Raw genomic sequence first — 23,575 nt, forward strand, 5'->3', positions numbered from 1 at the left:
GCCCAAGTCCTTTGATTAGCATTCTGGAGATGCCTGTCACCCACCATTCACTGAGTGTCACACATGTGTATCCAGCTATTGGTTCATCTACCAGGTGCTGCTTGCAGGCTGCCCTCCACAATTTTTGCAGAGGGTGTTACCTGACTGGTGAAGACAGGTTGGTGGGGGGCTTCTGGTTGCTTCAAAATCCTGGCCACGGGTGTCAGGAAGACAGCACAAGCAAGCAAGACTGCTTATGAACTCTTCTTAACTGCCCTTTTCCTCTGCAAGATGTATTTTATGTACAGCGTGGCTCTAAGCCATGTGAATATTGTACTATATGACTCATAGATCTAGGGTATGGGTTATGCTGTTGGTAAAAGACTGTGAAGAAGTCAGCCTCCAAATTTAGTCACTTCATTGTTTAAATCTGCTATGCTCCCTCTTATCTTCATGGACAGAACAGCTCAGTTAGTATTTATTTAGGAATGATGTGAAGGAGTTTTGAAACTAATTTCTAATATACCAGGCCTTACTCTCTTTGTTTGCTATGGCTTCTACTTTGTCAAAAATTGGAAACCTTGGAACTTTGTCTACTTCATATTATATAATTATTATTATGTTATTGTTATTGCTGTTAAGCAGAAGCCCCATAATCACACTTGGTAAGCACTGACCAGCCATTGTTATAATTGCAAACTACAGGTCTTGTGGAAATCATCTCCTGTGATAATGAAACAGCATCAGAACTCCTAAAATGTAGGCAATATCTAAGCTGAATGCTGAAACTGGGTTAAAGAGGGGCTGAAAACTCATATTACCACTCTATTACAGAATGTGGATGTGCTGAGTACCAGAGAAGACAAAGTTTCAGCATTTTAGGGTAAATTGTATATTGCTGACTATATGTTTAACAGCCACATTTTAAGAGGCAGATTTATGTCAAATGTAAAATATTTGGAAGCAACAATAAGATAAATTGACTAAAAAAGAGGAAGACAAAGAAGATAAACCCTACATTTTTAACATTTTCAACCAAATTACATTTTCTTTAAAATATTTTGGCAACAAACATTCCATTAACATTGTGTCAATATGGTCATATTACTCATCTCAGCTCTCATATATTTTGTTTCTGAGCCATGAAAAAATTATCCCTATCCAAACTGATTAAATTGAATTACAAAATAAAAAGAGCCTTTTCTAAATTTCAAACTTTCCTGACAAGCTAGAACAGGGTCAAAGAGATTTGAAGAGTCATTGAAGAAAGTGTTTTGATTTACCTCAGATAGACTCAGGGGAACTTTGTTCCAGATGGTAACCTTCACCTTTTACAACAAACTGTCTATCTGTGGTAGTTCCTTATTACAATTAGATCCATATCTGTCTGATATTTTGGTGGTCAGGAATTTCCTGGCATCATACTACCTATGATATATATTTTGCAACATTTATTGTAGTTGTGTGTAATAACAAAGGAAAGGAATTTAATTTTGTTTTCTTTAGATTGACCATGGTATTTTGAAACATATTCAGCATAAACACTTTAGAAAATTGCTATATCCTCAAACCTAAGGTTATTGTTTGTTTGCTTGCTTGCTTTTAGCAGTTTAAATGTTAACACAACCACTGTATTTCTATTTTGGTTTGCAATTTCGGGCCATAAAAGTTTAAGAGGGATTTTGTGCCAATGGTCAGTCTTATACATGTTAAAGCCACTTGTGTATCTAACTATGAGTTACGGGCATAATAGCATTATGCATAGATGAATGCATAGATAAATGCATATCATTATCTATATTTCCATCTATGTTAACACAGTAAAGCAAATGAAATAGTTTGTGCAAGTCATGAGAAAACTAAAATATTATGTTTCTAATAGCCCCCCCACCCCTCCCAACTTTTTAGCTATTTAGGTTATATAACAAATATTTACTTTTGTTTCACAGAATACCTAATATTCAATGAACCACAGCTGTTCACATTTTAATACTAGCCTCCACTAGCTGCATGAATATCTTATCTAGATCATTACCAGACCCTCCATTTCTGCACAACACTGATAGAATTGACCCATGTTCACACATTTAATGTGGTATTGTATAGACCTTCTCCATTTAAATTGTCAAATAACACTTTTGTAAAAGCTTGAGAGAAATTACCTCCTTTACCACCACTATTAAATTGAGTCAACTTACTTTGAATATTGAACAGTAAATTTCAGGTTTGGATCCATGGGCACCCTGATGTTTGTGGACTATTTCCAAGAAATTTGTATAAGATGACTAAAAGAAGTAAAAGAAATGTCAAGAAGCTTAAATTCTCTTCAGAAAGGTGAGCCAGTCTGATGGAAAAAATGTACAGGCTTGTCAAATAATCATAATAAAAAGTCGCCTTATGGATGGATTTGATGAGTTACAGGAAAGCATTAACAACTCTAAAGAAGCCATGCTGCAAATAGTATTATCTTTTCCTCTTATAGAAACAATGTCTTATTTAAAGCTGCAGGCACGTTGCAGGCATTGTTTGTAGCTTCATTTCTTTTTCTTTACATTCAGATATTATCTATTTTTCTTTTTCTTTTTTTTTTTTTAACCCAAATATTTCTGCCTCTTTCATTTTTGACCTGATGTTTAAGATGACACCACCTTGACTGAATTTCTTTACTGACCTGTATTTCTGTAGCGTTTTAAGAATCAAAACATCCCCCCAAAACAAGAACTTAAATATAATAGCAACCACAAAGACAATGGTCAATCAATAAATATTATTAGTGATTTAATATTTATTATTATGTAATAGCATAAAAAAATCCTCAGTTTCAAAAACAGTTTATTAACTTTAGTACTCAGAAACAAAGACAGTAAATATCTTTACTGTAAGTAGGATAAATAATAAAAATCTCCCTCCCCTCCAACTCAGATTTTTTTTTTTAATGAGGAAATATCAGTATTTTTATTTTTTTTTTTACTTTTAGTGTTACTATCCAACCTTCTCTCTTTTCCAAAATTAGGTTCTTATACACTTTCAGGTTTTTACGAGACTGTTTTCTACTCTTACTACTCTTCTTAGAGAACTTTCATAAGATCCTGATCAATAGAACAGATGCCTTGTTCTTGTGTAGGTGGAAGAAAAATACTTTTCTTAAAAAAAATAAAAAAGTAAATAAAAAAAATAAAATTTTTAAGATGTGTGTATCTTATGTTAAGAATTGTATCCTACTATATTTTGTATTTTCTAAGCAGAGTACAACTTCTCCAGTGCTTTATAGGTCACAATGGAAAAAAAAATCTAAGAAGGAATTTAAGAAAAAAGGAGATGTATATTGCTTTTAACATGTGATCAGACGATTCCTCTAAACTGGAGGGATTCGGTAGTGGTAGATCTTCTATGGATAATATAGTTTAATCATACCCTTTTGTTGTCAGCCTTCATTTCATTTCTTATTCCATACTGAATATAATTTTCCTTTTCCTTTGCTAGACATTTGGGTTAAACTGTCATAATGCTATTGACCTCAGGTCAGTTGTTGTAATTTAATAAAACTGGAGATGTAGCCCTGTTACCTGATTCCCCATAAACTACTATGACAGTCTTGTACAATTCCATTAAAGGCAGAATATTCTTATGAAAGTTTCTCCCTCTTGACTTAAATATTTTGTGAATCCAGTGAAGTTTACATTTCCCAAAAATCATTACATCAAAGGCTGTAAATATAATTTTAATTCAAAGAGTACATTATGTTTTTATAATTAATATAATAAATTAAAAATATCTTGTGAATTTTGGGAAGCTCTCTAGTTTATGAATGGTTTACAGTAGCAAGAATGTGTTGCTTGGCATTTCTTTGCATTCTAGACAAGCTAGACTTCTCACGTTTTTAGGCACCAGTATTTCCCTAGAGATCCTTTCCTGATAGGCTATCCTTTGACTGGAATAAGTAAAATACATTGTGGCTGAAAATTCTGTGCTCAAAACATTACTTCAGTTCAAGACACAGGCCTCAAATCTCATACATACATACACATACAAAAAAGTGTCTGTTTTTATAAAGCCTTTGCTGCTGCCAGAATGAACACTTGCAGGTTCCTATTTTCAGTTATCAGGCTTACGCCTTTCCTCAGAACAATTTATTCATAATTTTAACTAGTTTAGCTTTGTGGAATTACTCATACCACTGACAGGATTCCACCTGGTGATACAATTTTCTTTTTACTCTTCTGTCAGCCAGAAAGACTCCTTCTTTTTCTCTTTTTCTTGTTCTTTTTCTTTTTCTTTTTTTCTCTTTTCTTTTTTCTTTTTTTTTCTTTTTTCTTTCTTTTTTCTTTTTTCTCTCTCTTTTTTCTTTTTTCTTTTCTTTCCTTCTTTCTTCTTTCTTCTTTCTTCTTTCTTCTTTCTTCTTTTTCCTTTCCTTTCCTTTCCTTTCCTTTCCTTTCCTTTCCTTTCCTTTCCTTTCCTTTCCTTTCCTTTCCTTTCCTTTCCTTTCCTTTCCTTCCCCTTTCCTTCCCTTCCCTTCCCTTCCCTTCCCTTCCCTTCCCTTCCCTTCCCTTCCCTTCCCTTCCCTTCCCTTCCCTTCCCTTCCCTTCCCTTCCCTTCCCTTCCCTTCCCTTCCCTTCCCTTCCCTTCCCTTCCCTTCCCTTCCCTTCCCTTCCCTTCCCTTCCCTTCCCTTCCCTTCCCTTCCCTTCCCTTCCCTTCCCTTCCCTTCCCTTCCCTTCCCTTCCCTTCCCTTCCCTTCCCTTCCCTTCCCTTCCCTTCCCTTCCCTTCCCTTCCCTTCCCTTCCCTTCCCTTCCCTTCCCTTCCCTTCCCTTCCCTTCCCTTCCCTTCCCTTCCCTTCCCTTCCCTTCCCTTCCCTTCCCTTCCCTTCCCTTCCCTTCCCTTCCCTTCCCTTCCCTTCCCTTCCCTTCCCTTCCCTTCCCTTCCCTTCCCTTCCCTTCCCTTCCCTTCCCTTCCCTTCCCTTCCCTTCCCTTCCCTTCCCTTCCCTTCCCTTCCCCCTTCCCTTCCCTTCCCTTCCTTCCCTTCCCTTCCCTTCCCTTCCCTTCCCTTCCCTTTCATTTTTCCTGTCATGCTTGAAAAGCTCTTGAGGTGAAGTACTTTAAAATCACACTTCTGTTTCTCTCTTGTCTTCTGCTAAGGAAAATTTTGGGTGAACAATGAACACACACAGTCGTGGGCACCAACTATCTCTGGAAAAACAAGTAATGCTTCTGTCTAGCATACAGATGCTTTGTCTGTAAAGGTGCAACCCTAGTCACAGGACACTGCTTCATCTTTCCTTGGTGATAACTAAGACTATTTGTCTTCATTATGGAACATAAGAAGAGAAACAGTCTCTTCAGAGACTGTTAGCACAGAGGAACACATTCATTATTTGGTGGCTGTTTGGAATGTGGTGTGGGGAGGAAGAATTTTACTTACATGCACAGCACCCTGCCCTTCACTTGATAATCAATGGATAATTTATCTGTTCAAATTAAAAAGTTTACTTAAGAATGAGTCGAAATAAGGTGTATATTTTTTCTATAATAATTTTCTAATGCCCTTGTTAGCCAGAAGTCTGAGGACTAAGCTTGGCTTTTCTACCTACTTAATACTCCTCTAATAACCTTGCAAGACATGCAAGGTATACATATAAACCTCTAAAGACACTGTATGCTTCCAGAGTAATAGCTGGAACATTGTTATTACAATTTGCGATTTAAATGATCTGAACATCTTAGTCATGGCTTTGGGTCAAGTACTTGTAATTCCAGGCTCTAAACATGATTGGAAACCACAATCTGGATCCACCTTTACATAAATCTTGACATGAAAATTGAAAGAACATTTTTTGCACTTAAGGAAATGCAAACTAAAACTTTTTTTTTTTTTTAAATTTGAGTTATGATTTTGCTGAACCTTCTACTTATGATTTTCATAGCCTGAACATGTAGTTAAAGCATGGAAATGTATCTGATCATATTCATCAACATGGTGCTCTGTGATTAATCAGGTTTTTCTGATCAACCAGATGAGGACACCTGGTTTTGAAATATGCTGTGTTCTACTTCTTGTTGGCATGGCTGGTTTTAGGTTGGAAATTAGGAGACATTTCTTCTCAGAAAGAGTAGTCAGGCATTGGAATGGGTTGCCCAGGGAGGTGCTGGAGTCACTGTCTCTAGGGATGTTTAAAGAGAGGTTAGACTTGTTACTTAGGGACATGGTTTAGTGGGTGACATTGGTAGTAAGGGGATGGTTGGACCAGATGATCTTGGAAGTCTTTTCCAACCTTAATGATTCTATGATTCTATGAAATGGTGAAGGGGAAGTGATAAGCTTTGGACCTTGATTGATATATAGCCAAGAGGTAGCTAGTATACATATCTGAGCCTAAATGCTGGAAATCCCATAGGTGATAGCAGTCCAAAGATATCTTCAAGGACTACAGTAATGAATCACACTCTATTTCACCCTGTTACCAATGAAAATGAGAAGTGTTTTTTTTTTTTTTTCCTCTCTTTTTTTTTTTTTTTCCCCTTTAGGAAATCTGTAACAGAGTAAAATATGACTTAATTCTTGTATTGAATGCAGCAATTCAACAATAAATCAGGTCATATTATTCTGGACTCATTGCAAACTGACCATTATGTGTCTTTCATCACAAAAATGGAAAGAAAAACCTTGAGAATGATATTCAACAGACACAGATACTTAATAATAATGTTTCTTAGAGCACTTAATCAGGCATATTTTTTTGTATGACATCTCCTTAAAAAACTCATCTAGAGTTGTGCAGTTTTTTTCACATGGAGTCCAGTGAATTTCTGAGGAATACATGCTTAGGAACATCTCATTTTCTCCTGAATGTTTCACAAAACCTTTTTGAAGTCTTTGGATTTAAGATAGGGATATAATTAATCCTATTCCTGTTATACACAGATATAAATCAGATAAAACTACCAAAAACTGATGGCACACAATTTGACTGGTACATATCAGTGTGTATCTCACTGAAGTCAATGGAACTCTACCTACTTGGAGTCAATTTGGCTACATTATTTGTTTTATCACTGAAGACATATATATATTTCTGCAAATGAATTTCCAATTAGCCAGTTGTATATGTCATATATTTTTTCCTGCAGCATACAAGGCAGTATAAAGAATGTCTACCTTTAATAATTCTAAATGCAACCAATAACAACTAGGCTATTCTTAAGGAAAAGTTACTAGATTTTGAAAATACTTCAATGAATAATTTTCACTCTTGTGTCTTTTATATGGAATAAGTCATCATTCTAAAGCATGTTTTTCACAAGAATTGCTTTCTAGAATGGACGTGAATTATCTATTGCAGAACTGCTGCTAGCATCTGTTCTTGTACACCATAATGAGAGACCAGACTTAATCTAGTTCAGTATCTTTTCTGTAACAGCCAGCAAAAGTGAACGCTTAAGGAAAGAGTGTAAAAATCAGTACAAGTGGAGGTCCCCAAGACTTTCTTCTTGTTCAGCAGCAAATAAAACCGTGTACATTCAAAACCAGCAATGATCCAAAAAGAACATTGAAGCTTTGCTGGGGTTTTTGGAAAGGTCATGACAAACTTGTATCCACTGTTTTCCTCCCTCTCCCTATGTTTATCTAGAACCCACATGCTAAATTAGCAAAATGAGCTGAAGTAGTCCATAAGTTGACTTGAACTAGTTCTAGAAACATCACCCTGCACCTTTTTCTAAGCACTCGTCTATGCACAAAGGTATCAAGCCTGATTCACAAAGCTTATAGCAGACTTCGGTATAATATCATTGATTTCCATGAAATGAACTACACAAATTCATAAGTAGGTAAGGATAGTGAAATCATTCACAGTTTGGCTTAACCAATTTTGAGAGTGCCTCTCTATGAAACTAAGCAGAGAAAGACCACATGTATTGTGTATTGTATAGTAACACCATGTGCAGGAGAAAGTGCAAGTATGCATTTTGTTATTCACCAGGGTATTCCAAAAGCGACCCATATTGTTTTTAGGTTTATAATATGAATCCATTTTACATTAGAAAGAATAATGGAAAAGCACACATTTTCAAGGTGAATATGATTGCTGTTATTTGCCACTTCTTGCAGAATTTCATTGTATAGTAAGAAACCAATAATCTCTTATGCATGCTAAAGAATATGCCAGAGAGAAATATATAGAATTTATTTATTATAATGTATCTCAGCTTTTACTCTAAACGTGTGCACAATGTTAAGAAACACAAATGTAGAAGGACCAAAAGAAAAGGAAAAGGACTGCCAGAAGAGGAAAAGAGACTTCTCACACAGCCAGTAAACTCCAAAGCAGACAAAAATATTCTACGATACCTTCATTTTATTAACCTCACAGTACAATTGCCTGTGAGACAATGTACATAAACTCCTTTCAGGTCAGTGCTAGCATGAGAGGGGGGAGGCAATTTACGTTAATTCCCTTAGATCAAGAACTGGTAGGTTGGCTTCTCTGCCTCACCAGCTGTTGCCCACTCACTGCCACTGGTGCTGTCACCCTCTGTAGTGGGTTTACGTGGCAAGGTTTTGGTAGTGGTTGGGCCATAGGGATAACTGTGAGAAGAATCCAGAAGGTGCCCCATGTTAGATAAGGGCCCCGCTGCTGGCCAGAGCCAAGCCAATAAGTGTCATTGTTTGGCCTCTGTGAGAGCATATTTGAGGAAGGAAACCAAAACCAAACCAAACCAAACAAACAAAAAAAACTGCTGTGGAACAGCAGCTGGGAGAGAGAGAGGAGTGAGAAACAGCCTTGCAGACACCAAGGTTGGTGAAGAAGGAGGTGGAGGGGTGCTCCAGGCACTGAAGCAGAAGTTCCCTGCAGCCTGTGATGAGGACCATGGCGAAGCAGGTTGTACCCCTGCAGCCCATGTTGTACCACAGTGAAGCAGGGTTCCAAGCTGCAGCCCGTGGAGGAGACCACAGTGGAGCAAGTGGACCTGCAGTGAAGAAGGCTGCGGCCTGTGGAGAGCCCCTGTATGAGCAGACCCTGGGCTGGACCTGTAGGCTGTGGAGAGGAGCCCATGCAGGAGCAGGTGACCTGGAAGGAACTGCTGCCTGTGGGGGACCCATACTGGAGCAGTTTGCTCCTGATGGATGGACCCTGTGTTACGGACCCATATCTGGAGCAGTTCTTGAAGAGCTGCTGCCTGTGGGGAGCCCATGCAGGATCAGATCGGGAAGGACGGCATCCCGTGGGAGGGACCCCTCGTGGAGCAGGGGCAGAGAGTCACCGAGAAGGAGTAGCGGAGATGAAGTGCTGTAGACTGACCACAACCCCCATTCCCCAGTTCCCCTGCACCGCTCAGGTGGAAGAGGGTGGTTGGGGAGAAGGCATTTTTGGTTTCTTTCCTTTGTTTTTCACTTCTCTAGCTTGTTAGTAATAGGCAATAAATTTTACTGGCTCCCTACTCAGAGTCTGTTTTGCGTGCCACGATAATTGTTGAGCGATCTCCCCATCCTCATTTCAACCCTTGAGCCCTTTGCATCGTATTTTCTCCCCCTTCCCCTTTGAGGAGGGGTAGTGGGAGAGTGGCGGAGGTGGAGCTTGGCTGCCCACCCGAGTAAAATGACCACACCCTCCCCATTCCTCCTGGCCTTTCTCTCCGTTGGTATCTGCTGCTTTCTGGGCTTGGTTTGCATGTTGCTGGTAAGAAAAGGGTGTCTAACATGGCAGAAAGCAACATCTGAAGGGCAGGCAAGGAAAGAAAATGGCTGAGATGAACAGCAGCAAAGATTGTACTTGCTTGAAGGCTTGAAGCAACTCCTGGTGGCCCTACAGGCCTTGTTATAACCTAGTTCTGTCTTCATGGACAGTGGAATTACTCTATAGCTTTTTATTAACGACACAGCTACTTAATCCTGTATTGTTTGCTTCTGATAGCATTGGAAGTCTGTAAAATGTGATGTGTGCAGTATTTTAGGTTAGAATGGAGCAGCAATTGTACTGTGCTTAACATTCTTACTGTCAAACAAGCAAACCAGACAATGCCAGAAATGCAGTTTGCCCTAAAACACAAAGTGCAGTCATTAGATATTGTAGCTGCTCATTTCTAAAAGCCACAAATATTCAAGAACCAAAACAGATAAATCTTAATGTGAAAATATTTTACTTTTCCCCTGGTAAAAGTGCTTGAGGAGGGTAGCAAACATAGTGGAAAAATGCTGCAAATCAAACAGACAGCCTATTCAGCCTGTTTTGTCCTTTCCATGTATTGAACCAATACTTGCTCTGAAAAAGAGAACATTTGGAAGATGTGCTTCAGACCACTGCTTGGAGGCCTAGTGTGTGTGCAATGCTTAGTGCAACTGTGCTAGCGGAGAGGATTGTAGCTGGTTTGCAGAGTAGTGCATGGGAAGCAGAGAAACCTTCAGTCTGCTTAGCTTTCCCCCTCCTCCAATAAATCCTCCTTTACTGTAACTTGATAACATCACTGAATATTGAACCAGGCATCTAAAATCCCGTTGTTTAACTTTGAATGAGCTTGATGCTGCATACTCCAAATGTATCAGTACTGTATACTCCAAGGTGTAAGCTGTGTTTCAATGGTGAACTGAAGGAATTGCTGTTTATATGCGCTGTTATTATTGCTGTTTTTAAGAAAATAACTTTTTGGTTTTATCCAGAATCTAAAATACACAATCCATTTACTGAGATAGAAGTGTCTCAGTATAACCCAGTCTTCAGAAATAAGTGCCTTAGGGACAGGAAATGAAAGTTCGTTCCCCTTAAGGCTTCTCATTCAAATGGGTGAAGAGTTGGCTTTAATTACATGCACAGAGAGTAAAATACTTTAGAAAGTATCTCTAATACAATGCTGTTTAAGACAAAGAAATAAAAGTCCCTGTGGCAAGTTTCATTCACAGGAAGCTTCCTTGTATTTGCAGTATCTGTAAACAATGCATTTTGATGAATAATGATGAGGTAGACCTGCTTAACACTTTAAAGGAATAAAAACCAGTATTGTTTTATTCAGTGAAGAAAGCCTTTCATTTCTTTTTTGGTCTATAAGGCAATTTTCATTTCTTTTGAAATTCACCTTTTTTTTTTTTCATTGAAAGTCAGGAGAAAGCCACTTTCCATTCTCTCTCTCTTAAAAAGAAAAAAAAAAGGGGGGGGGGGCAAAAAAAGCCCCACAACACAAAATCAAACAACAAAACCAGAAGCAACCAAAATCAGTCTTTTCATTATTTCGAAACATATATATTTTTTAGTGAAGTACATGTCAAATGTAAAATAGTAGTAATTTCCTTCAATTTTCTGTTCAAAAGATGAATGGAATATTATCTTGTTAATTCTGAGAATCCACAAATGATGGAAAAGGGCTCTTTATTTGTGGAATACACTTCTGTTTTAGTAGTGAGCCTATTAGTGTCTGTGCTGCAACATGTACACCCTGCAAGTCTAACTGTATTCACAGGAGGGATTTCAATGCCTGAGCTTGTGCAATGTATTGGCGAAATCTGCAAAAACTGAAACAATTCAAATGGCTTGGGTTTTGTTGAGGGAAGGGTGAATTCATAGTATCATGTCATGTGTTTTCATTTATTCCAGTGAGTAATATATGTGTTTCAGGGCTAACCCATACAAGAAACAACTGATGCAAAATGTGATGAAAACAGACCATAACAGAAAAATTCTTTGCTATTTTATAACCCAGAAGACAGTCTAGTCTTTTTGCTGTTAGAAAAGACAGACAGACAGAGAGAGAGAGAGAGAGAGAGAGAGTGAGAGAGAGAAAGAGAGAGAGAGAGAATATTTGAAGTTGTAAGGAGTGCAATCTTTTACTGAATCAGCAAGTTAAAAAAGGTTAAGTAAGTCCTAGGGGCAGGGACTTCTTTTCATTATAGCCATGTAAAGGGCCTACCACAGCAGGGTCCCTCCTTTACATCTGGAACTCAGGGTGCTTCTGTGACGCAATTAGTAAAATCACCACCAACACCAAAAGAGAAAAAGCCCACACAATTTACTATGTAGATTCTGGTCTTCATTACATTGTGGATTAGAGGAGAAAGCCCAGGCACAAAGCAGGAGAAATACATTTGAGGGATTAGAGCTGTGGGGTAAGAATCTCTGCTGCTGCTGCTAACTCTGTAGCTCCACTTGCTTCAGCTAAGTAGAACACTCTTCTCTCAGTAGAGGGTTAGCATAGGAGTCTCTCTTGCTGTTTGAATCCATCACACAAGACAACCACATGTATAATTATGTGTGTGAATGAAAGATATCCTTATAGTTTGAAATTTTGTTGAACAGCTAAAAACTAAGGAAAATAACATTTTTGTTCTGCAGTATGTTTAAACAGATACCATGTGTGAACACCATTACTGTGTGGGCAGGGCAGGGCAGGGCAGGAAGAAAAAAAAAAAAGAAAAAGAAAGAAAGAAAGAAAGAAAGAAAGAAAGAAAGAAAGAAAGAAAGAAAGAAAGAAAGAGAGAGAGAGAAAGAGAGAAAGAGAAAGAAAGAAAAAGAAAGAAAGAAAGAAAGAGAAAAAGAAAGAGAAAAAGAAAGAAAGAGAAAAAGAAAGGAAAGAAAGAAAGAAAGAAAGAAAGAAAGAAAGAAAGAGAAAAAGAGAGCGAGAGAGAAAGAGAGAAAGAGAAAGAGAGGAAGAAAGAGAAAAAGAAAAGAGAAAGAAAGAAAGAAAAAGAAAGAAAGAAGGGAAGAAGGGAAGAAAGAAAGAAGGGAAGGAAAGGAAAGGGAAAGGGAAATAAAAAAGGGAAAGGGAAAGGGAAAGGAAGGATAAAGGGAAAGGGAAAGGAAGGATAAAGGGAAAGGGAAGGTCCTGGAGTTGACATACGTGGAAGTTTTTCCTGTGTGAAGCATGCATGATCGGGCTTCTTCTGGAACAGGTGCTGTGTTCTGAACATTTAAACTGTAGTAGCACAGAGAAACAGGTTTTCTTGTGTGTTTTTCCTGTGTATAAAAGACCCTTAGATACAGTGTGATAGGACAGGAGAACTTTCTTTTGTGGAAAGGTATGCATCTATCTTAGTTTCTTCAGTACCCATCTGTAGATACTGTGCAACATGTGACCTACAAGGTAGAAGTATAAATTCCTCTAGGTAGAGCAAGTATTGTCTTACCCATAATTTTTCCCTGCCTGAGATTTGGAACCAACAGGCTCTATGGTGGTAATGAGAACTAATCATAATCCTAATTATTTTGGACACTGCAAGCTGAAGCACCCAGAAGTCTGGGTAGAAGCAGGGGACTGATAATAGAAATGCTACACTGATGTAATGGATCTTTTCAGACACTAATGCCAGTGTACGCTTTAATGTGAGTCCTTTGAAATTCTTTATTATAAAGTGGATCGGCACTTTTTTTCTATGAGAAAATCCCTGCTCCCTTAAATGGTAGTCTCAGAAATACCACAACTAAAAATTCTGCTTACTGTGTCCTAAACAGCATATTTCTATGTACTAGATAATGGGCCCCTCACTTACTTTGTACACATTTTAATTTCTGTCAGCCCAGTTTTGGTCAATTACACCAATACTACAATGCTTCTCTTTCTTTTTTTTTTTTTTTCCTAATCTTACCTTTGAGAACTACTTGTCAGATTTTATATGTATATGTATTTGTATATATGAAGAATAATATACATTTCTTATTCTTATTTTCCCATTCTTATATTATGCTCTTTTTTTCTTTTCTGTTTCTACTGTTTTTACTAATTGGAAACAAAGAATATAAAATTCTGAATCTCTAACATCAATGGTTGTTGCTCAGGAATATCCAATATCAGATTTGGATACATGACAAATAAACTTTACAGATAGAGTAAGCATTCTTTGGTAAGCAGATTGTATCTTCTAGATTATGTTAAATGAGTTGGCAAGCATACTGAAACCATCATCTCCCAGAAAGTTTTATCTCCCTCTCAAGTAATTAGAACTGGAGCTACCAACTTTCTGTGATTTTACTGAGGATCTGTTTCAATACACCAGATGTAAACAGCATCACCTAGATTCTTGTGTCTCCAGGTGACAATAGTAGACTCGTGCTCAGAGAAACAAGATCTATGCTTATGGTGATCCTCAGAGTGAGTCTATTTTCATTGGCCTATGATGATGATGAGGTAATTACTCTGGACCTGCTTCCCCTGAGATCTTATGCACTGCCACTGAAATAAACAGAAGCTTTGTCATAGACCTAAATGAAAGAAAGAAAAAAAAAAAAAAAGGAAAAAAAGAAAGACAAAGAAAGGAAGAGAGAGAGGAAGAGAGAAACAGAAATAGAAAGGGAGAGAAAGAGATAACAAATGAATGAATCCAAAAAAATTTTTTTTTTTAAGGACTTGATCTCTAAAGTAGAGTCTATAGCCATGAAACAGAAGTGTAAGAGCTTCCTGTACGGCACTCAAGAGGTGTTACACAACCCTTAGCAAGCTGTTTGATAACCAGTATGCAGAGGGGGGGAACCACATAAGCGAACCTTCAAGAAAGTGCTCAGGGAGGAGAGGCCAGAAGTAGGCAGTTATTGGGGAAACTGAAAACTGATAAACTGACGGTATGAGTCAAGTTGAGGTGTCTAAAGCATAAATGGCAGCAAGGAAGTGAAGGGTAAAGGGATCATGATTTTAGATTCAGCCCCTTCAGTTCTACATGTATGGCATTAAGAACATACTGCTATTCCTCAGTTTGTCTTTTATTTAATTGAAAGTCCACAGTTGCAGAAAATTCAGTTTTGCTTAAATGAGTTCACATACTTTGTCTATAATAAGCCCTGACACTTACACATGAATACTTGCATTATGCTGAGTGTGAGGTGATTCACCATGAGAAGCCTGAAAACTAGATATTAATCAGCAAGCTCTACAAGCCCTAATTACTAGATACCTGTGAAGTTGATACTGCATGGATGATGAAGGAGATATACATCTTTCTCATTTATTCCTGCAAACACAACTAGGTGTGGCTAGGGAACAGGCAAACTCATTTACTTATATTAGAAAGCTAGTATTGCGGTACCCAAGCTTCTTCACCCCACAGGAAAAGATTTTATTAGCTTGGAGCCATGTCATAATGTATTATATGAAGACATACTTTGCAACGGGTGCATTGAGCAAAGAGTGTGTGTTCAGAAATGAATTCTGCAGCAGTAACATTCAGGTTTCTCGGCAGCATGTTGCACAATGACTGTTTCTCCCCGTGGAAATCAATATAGTACACTAACCTGCTCTGGCTTCTTTTGACTCTCCCTTTTTATGATACTGTCAAAGAGGAATAATTTAGCATCCTTTGTTGTCTGAATGTCTAAACTAATTACAGACAGGCACTAAAGCTGTATTTGCTGACTTGGCTTCTGCTGACTCAGCTTTTTTGTGTTTAATGACCTTCTTTAACAGCTAGAGTACTAAAAGATGGTTTTGCATACAGAGTATATCTGAGGTGGCTACAGAACTGGTATTTATCCAGTGGGTTCTACACTACTTATACGTGTTTCACAAAGCAAAGGAAAAAAATCAGTCTTATCAACAGATTTATCCCCAAGGATATCCTCTGCAGTTTATATAACATGATTTGATTTTCAAGAGCCATATTCTGTCCAGGGGCATAGTCAGAGCTGCCACAGAAAACAGAAGGTTAATTCAAAATTTTAGAAATTAAGATTAAATTTTGAAACACTCCAAGTATGTGTCTTTTTTAAGGGCTTTGTGAGGTTGTGCTGCAGAGGCTAAAAAAGATTGCAAACGCTGCTGCTTTAGGTTACCAGGCACATCCAGCAGTGTCACAGAATCACTGAATGGTTGAGGTTGGAAGGGACCTCCAGAGATCATCTAGTCCAACACCCCTGATTAAGCAGGGTCAACCAAATGCTACAAATAGCTGAAGGGACAATATAAAGAGGATGGGGCCAAAGTCTTCTTAGTTGTGGCCAGTTACAGGACAAGGGGTAATGGGCATAAATTGAACCACAGGAGGTTTCATCATCTTACGAGGAAGAACTTTACAGTTCTGGTGACAGAGCACTGGAATAGGCTGCACAGAGAAGTTATGGAGTCTCCTTCTTTGGAGATATTCAAGACCTGTCTGGATGCGATCCTGTGTAACATGCTCTAGGTGACCCTGCTTGAGCTGGAGGGTTGGACTAGGTGATCTCTGGAGGTCCCTTCCAACCTCAACCATTTTATGATTCTGTGATTTTGTAATTCGCCCATATAGAATAGATGTGCTTGGATTGGCATTGGCAAAAGTAATGCAGAAAAACTTAAAGGTAGAGGAGAGCCCAAATTATACCTGTCCTATTATGCAAACCAAAGAACATCAAAAGTGAGAATACTAATTTGTGCATTTCCCTCCAGAGAGAGAGAGGATTCCTTTTTCAACATTCTCCATCAGTTGGTTGGATGCACTGGAGGCTCTCATAGTTAGCTTTTGCACATATAGTGGTGGAGCTAACTCCTGTTACGTTTCCTTTTTTCTCATTTTTAAAATGTCACTTGTAGAGACATTTGGATGACTCTGTAGATAATATTTTTAAATCTCAGTAAGGTACTGAATAGAAAATTCCTTAGATGTTAAATTAAGGGTATGCTTTGAGAAGTGTTAAACAAAGGAAAAAGAGAGAAAGGTTTAAGGAAAACAGTACTAGTAACGTCATTCCGCTTCTGAAAATGGCTGTATTTTATTTACAGAGTAGTCTTTTAGGAATCCCAGTCCTTCCTCCCTCCCTCCCTCCCTCCCTCCCTCCCTCCCTCCCCCCCCCCCCCCCTTTCCTTCCTTCCTTCCTTCCTTCCTTCCTTCCTTCCTTCCTTCCTTCCTTCCTTCCTTCCTTCCTTCCTTCCTTCCTTCCTTCCTTCCTTCCTTCCTTCCTTCCTTCCTTCCTTCCTTCCTTCCTTCCTTCCTTCAATCTTCCTCTTTTCCTCCCTCCCGCCCTCCCTCCCGCCCTCCCTCCTTCCCTCCCTTTTCCTTCCACTTGAAGGTAGACCAAGAACAAAGCAGACCAAGAAGATTTGCCTCCCCACTTGGGGCTGGGAACAGGAAGAGGTCCCACATGGGGCTGAATGAGTGCCTCACATCCAAGCATGACGACAACATCGGGAAGTAGGTTGGACTTTGTCTCCTTACTCACTGAGATGGGAGAGCTGAAGCAAGGGTAGAATGTTGTAATTTGCTGCTGGCTCAGCCCACAGAAGGGTCTAACTTTTCTCCCACCCAGATAAGAAGTGCTAAGAAGATTGTTTGTGCTTTTATATTTTCTTCACAGAGTCCCTTTCCTTTTTGATTCTTGGCTTCTAGGACTACAAAAACAGCTCCCACACAAAACTTGTGGCAAAGCCGCAACTAGGTCCATTAAAAATATAATGGCTTGCCAAATGCATGCATTTTTTATTTTAACCATAGTTGTCTGAGTTATGAGATTCTTAAATTGGCAGGGTTCCAGCTTTTGAGATGTATATATTTTATTAGAAAATATATGAGGAGTTTAAAACAGATTTTGTAATGAAAATATGCAAGCCACTATAATTGCAGTGATACTAGCTGGTGTCACTGTATTGTCATGCACGCTTATTTTTATATGACAGCCACAATGTGACATAATTTACAGCAAGTGAAGGATTTGTAGTGTGCAAAAAAGAAATTAAACACACACTGCTTTGTGAAAACAAATCACAAACTATTATTCTCTGCTTAATCTATTCTGTACTTTTTTTAGTTCATTTAATTTCTGAGAACTGTCATCAATCTCAAGATTTTGTATCCCGAAAAGGACAAGTGTAGTTTGAGAAACCAAATGAAACACTCATAACACATTTGAATTTTCTTACAAGCTTCTAAGTGTTGGTATTGAAGGGATTTTCTCTGGTGTGAAGGGTTACTGAAGGGGTGTAATTGTGACTCTAATCTTATGTGATTTCTGGAGAAGATGACTTGCTCAGTCATTTACACTTCTACAATTTTATTATTGTTATTACATGAGAAGTACTACTTAAAATCATCTGCTTCGTTAGCATCATGGATCATCAGATGAAGTAACAATCCACTCTACTGTAACAGCCTGAATACTTCATTTCATTTTTAAGTAATGTCATCCCCAGAATTGTGCCTGAGTATGAACACTTAGTAAGAAAGACAACTCTGGGTGGCTCTGCAGAGTGAAATAATTGCAATTTAGTCCATTCCTTTCTCTGAGATTCTATATATAAATTGCTATTTCAGAAACAGCCACAAAAATCCTTTTAACAATAGAAATGCCCACTATCTCTAATACTAATTCTTATATCAATATGGAACATGAAGTACAAATGTAAGACATTCGGTATGCTAACAAGTCAATCACTTGTTTTGAGCACAGATCAGAGAATGTGTACAGGTCTGTGGGTTGTTAATCTTCCCTCTAGTCTCTTTTAAAAACATTTTTTTTCTTCTATTCTCTCCTGCTTCCTTTTTCCCCTTCCCTATAGCCCATGTTTATTTTATTTTATTTTATTTTATTTCATTTCATTTCATTTCATTTCATTTCATTTCATTTCATTTCATTTCATTTCATTTTATTTTCAAATAAAAGGTTCATATTTCCTCCTTCAGGAGAAGGCCCTAGACTGTTTTGTGGAATAAGGCCTAAATTCCATAATGGGCAGGGTTAGGCCTACTCCATGCTCAGGATTTTCCAGTGGCCAAGTCTCTGTGCAATGATGGATTTAATTCTCAGATGTACACAGGTTTGGGGAAACAAGTCACCTTGCTTGGCTGTTGTTCCCATTACCAGGTGTTAGTTATTGTAGAGACCAGCTAGAGTATTTATGTTTCTTTGTGCAACTCTGCACTTGGTTCACCATCTGTCAAGGGGCAACTATTACCTCATTGTAGCTATGTGAACAAGGTGGTATTAATTGCATATGTACCACGACAAGAAAGGCAAGATGAAAACATACGAGGATTAGTTTGCCATAGAGGATAATGAAGACAACAAATAAATTCTAAAGAATAATCTAGTGGACTCCTAAATCAGGACAGGTAATAACTTTTTTCTTCTCATACCTAATCATTAGTGCATTGAATCCAGGATAAATAAAGCCCAATGTTTTCTCAAATAAAAAAAAAAATAAAAAAATAAAAAAATACTTCATTGCAGTGAAAAAGACTTCTTGATTTGTTTCATGATCTTGGAGGTCAGCCATTTACATTCTGCTTGCTGATTTTCTAGGGTTTTCCTAGTTCTCACAATTGTACGTAATGTCTCTGTCTAAAAAATAATGGAATATCCAAAGGGAAAAACTTTTTCTTTGTTCTTTATATATAAGCCTAAATATAGATATTTGTGGAAGTAAAAGAAAAATGCTTGTGACAAGCTGCAAATGTTGCTTGGCAAAAAAAATAATTGTCTGTCTAATTGCTATTTCTATAGTAATCTGCATGCGTTCTGTTTTTTCAGTTATGATTGTCAGCCAGAATTGTAATAATGGCTAAAAATGGGATGACACTATTTTATTGAATTTACTTTCTAGAAATTATGGGATTTATTTTCTAATTTATACAGCACTAGACTTCTTAGGCCTAGCTAATGATAACTGTGCAGTACCCTTTAAAAAATCCATCTTTAATATGCGTTCCTACCCCATCTGGAAAACATAGTGTTTTCTAAAGGATGTGGTTCTAAAGGATGTGCCTCTATACAAGCCTTGGTAAAAACAGATTTTAGTTTTCTGGATGGGACTTCAGGGGCTTTATGACTGCTGATATGATTTGACATGATTGGTATGATATGATATGATATAATATATATTATTATATGTTATGATACAACGTGATATGTGCCCCTATAAAGCACCCATCACATTCCCTGCTTCAGTCTAGGCTACCTCCTCTCTCGGTCAAGTCTCTCAGTTCCATGAAATGATCCTGCATCAGCATGGACTGTCAGTGATTTACATTTATAGGTCACCTGGTGCAATTTGGTAAATCAAATTTGTTGTAATAATTGTGGATGGAGAGAGAAATAAAGCTCTGAAAAATTCATAAAACAAACAAACAAGCAAACAAACAAAAACATATACAGACAAAAATGGTCCTACTACTTTGGCACTGGATAGCATTGAATTAATTAATTCCTGCTGAACTCCAGGAACCATTATGCCTGTTATGATTAAAGTAGGAAATATAATACTTCACAGCACAAAATCTCAAGACACCAAGATCTCTAATTCTGTCTGAACTATCACTCAGAGGTATACAAAGTAACTCAGAATATCTATCCTGTTTAAGATGAGCTCCCATCTGTCCTACCATACCCAGCGCCATTCTAACCTGAGCATTAGGTTAAGAAAGGAGATTTGAGGGACAGTGATATATAAATAGATGTAGCAAAAGGCCACATAAGAAAAAAGTCTTTCCCTACTTTCCAAGGATTTTAGATGGATATTTGTCTTTCTAATTTGGTAAGGCTATTATATCTTTTAGACAGATGAATCTTCAGTAGGCTGTCTGGTGGCAAAAACACTAGGGATAAAACATATGTTTGCTATTGGACAGGAGTCAGATCCAGATAAGGGCAGACACCTTAGATGTCTTCAAATAGCTGTCTGCAACAAGTACCAAAGTTACCATCACAGCCAGCTCCAATTAGAGCTAATGGAAATTTGTTCTGTATTGTCAGTGGAGCCTAAGCAACTACTTAGCTCTCTCCAAAAAATAGATATTAATATTGCTGATGAGCTCTCCAATGAATGTAATGGAAGCTTAGATACCTACCTCACCTATAAACAAATGTATGCAGGCACATAAATGTAGGTCTCTTAATCAGGAGATAAATCACACCATTGCAATATAAGCTTAAAATAAAAGTAACAGATGGACACAAATAAACATGTGAACAATCTCAAGGGAAAGAAAAAAAGTGGGAGATGAAGAAGCTTTGTTTGTGCAGTAGATCACATGCCTAGTCTTTGAGCGTAGAGTCCATATTTGGGAATACTTTCTACTCCCACAAGTATGTATTTATTTGCCGTGTTCCATAAGGTGCTCCTACATAGCAAATAATTGTGCATAGTGTCTTTTTTTTATTATTTTCTTTTATTTTCTTTTATTATATTTTATTTTATTTTATACCACATGAAACAAACTTCTTGTTTAAGCTTTCCTTCTACACAGAGAAAGAGAAGCCCTTCTAGGGAGTAAATCACTCACCTCTGAGACATCTGTTCAAGTTTAACGACCACAGTCACAAAATAGTCTTCAAAAAGTAGGTGCTGTACTAAACTGTAGGTGAAAAGCAACAACCTTTGGAATACTATATACAGATCTTCAAGAAAGGCAGCTGAGAAAAGTGGAAATGTATCCATAAGCATTATTCTATCCACTGATCACAGTACAATACTGTTCAAAAAGGATCAGTAGAGAGAAGTACTACAGAAATTATTTTTTGTTTTTGTCAAGGCCAGAGAAGAAGACTTTCAGCAGCTAAAACATGCTTGAGAGAGATTTCATATAGATAAAGCACTACTGGCATCATAATAAGGGTGCTCTTTTTTTGGTGAGCTGGCTTAGCCAATAGAAGCAAAAGTGAAACCTCCTATAAGTTCCAACAGCTGATAACCCTGCAGACGAAGTCTTTGGGAGAAAAACAAACAAACAAAAAACACCTCCTTGTAACTACTATATGGAACTTCAGACTCTTGAAACAGTCAGAAGAGTGAAAAGGTGAAAAGGTTTTCTTTAAAGTTTCCTTTTCTGGCCTTTTTTTTTTCCCTCCCTTTGTGGCTATTTTGGCCTGCAATAACAGCTTTTAAAGCCTGAAAATCTTTCCCATAGGCAAAGAAGCTTTTTGTGTGTCTGTTTGTGTACAGTTGACTTCTCTTTCACTTACAAAGTCATTCCTAAATGGAAAAAAATGCAGCCCATCTTAAAAACAAATCAGTTCAAAAACAGAGAACAACAAAGGAAAGTAGAAAGCAAGCATAAATTGACAACGGAAGGGGAGAATTGGGCTTTAAGTCCATTCCCACCAGTACAAGCCATGTACCAGGTCATCCTCTGTTCCGTGATTATGTTTGCACCTATGCAGATGCACACGTCATTTCCTTTCTTTTTGCACTATTCAGATCTGTACCTCTACCTACAGAGCAAAAGTTTTGAGAGGTTCAATATATGTGTTTGCTTAAAATGTGTACTCAAAGATCACACCTTTGAAAAATTAGATGTCTATATGACTTACTCTGGACTGCTAAACCTCTAGCTGAAAGTTCTCAATTCATTGGCATAACAAACTATGAAAAACGTGTGCAGCCATAACTTGTTAATCTTCATCAATCATGGTAATTTCTGGAAATGAAATAGCAGTCCTTCAGCTTCCAGCCCCTTCCAAATTTCCTAGCAAATGTGTCAATTAGATAGAGTTATTTTGATGAAGTGGATGCCTGTCATTCATATAAAAACCACAAAACCACATAAAAAAATAATGATGTTTATTTATATTTATTTTTTATTACTTGGATTGTGGTTCAGAAGCAAAATAATGACTTGTGGGACATACTACATGGCATAAAGCTGACTATGCAGGAGTTAACTTTGTTCGAGTTAGTTTTAAGTGTTTAACAAGCAGCAGTGAAAGAGGTTTGCGTAGATGGTGAGAGACATAGGAGAAAACCTAAAGAAATTAATTTATACAGTTCCTTCTTCCTCCTTCCTCATCCATTTGGTTCACTTTAAAGACAATGAGTTTAGAAGGCTTTTATTTCTGTGGTTTTGAAACACATCAGCTTTGTTGCCTGAAAACAAATACCCAAGGAGTGGTCAAAGCTTTATCTTGCTGGTCAACCTGTTTGTGTGTCGGACTCCTTCTGAAGTCACTGGTAGCCAGTATCTCAAACATAATGACAGGGACACAGAACTAAAAGTATGTCATGCATTTCAGTGGCCAGAGAAAGTCATCACAAGCGTGAAGGCATTGATGTTTCAGCTGTAAATATGAAAAGACAACAGAAACAAACAAACAAGAAAAATTATATTGAAGATGTTATGTTCAAAAAAACACTCTCAAAAACTGTTCAGTGTTCACCAAATAGTTTCTATTTGCACAAACTTATCCCATTTGAATGGAACTCTTCTTTTTGTGGGGGAGAGAAGGTAAAAGGGAATAAGGAAGGGACCTTGCACTTGTAAGCAAAAGAGAAAAGACTTGTCTTACTGGAGGGTGCCTTGTGGTGTTCCCGTTTACTCATCAGTTCACAGGTCAGACTGCATGTTGGAGAGGAGTATCTCACCCATGTTCATCCCATCCATCTGCCTGTAGCAGGAGGAGGTTGAGGACAGCTGTTCTCTTCCAGACTCAGCTGTGCTGAGAGGTTTCCTCTCCAGCTGCTCCTCACCATGTCTCCCCTGAGGCAACAGCCAGCCTTACGTTGGCTGACTGACTGCATTAACTGTCTCTAACCTACTCTGAGTGAAATAAACCAGGGTAACTTCAGATGTTTAAATAGTAACTAATTACTAATTTGGCCCATGAAGATTAAAGCGTGCTAAGGCATTTTCCCACATGCTGTTCAGTAGGTGTTGCTGAGGAGAGACAATTTTGGCAGCATGTGGTGAAGGAGCAGCCTTATAAGAGCATTTTTCTCTGGCGTAAGAGTTT

This window comes from Anser cygnoides, chromosome 3 (assembly GCF_040182565.1).
Source record: "Anser cygnoides isolate HZ-2024a breed goose chromosome 3, Taihu_goose_T2T_genome, whole genome shotgun sequence".
Taxonomy (NCBI): Eukaryota; Metazoa; Chordata; class Aves; order Anseriformes; family Anatidae; genus Anser; species Anser cygnoides.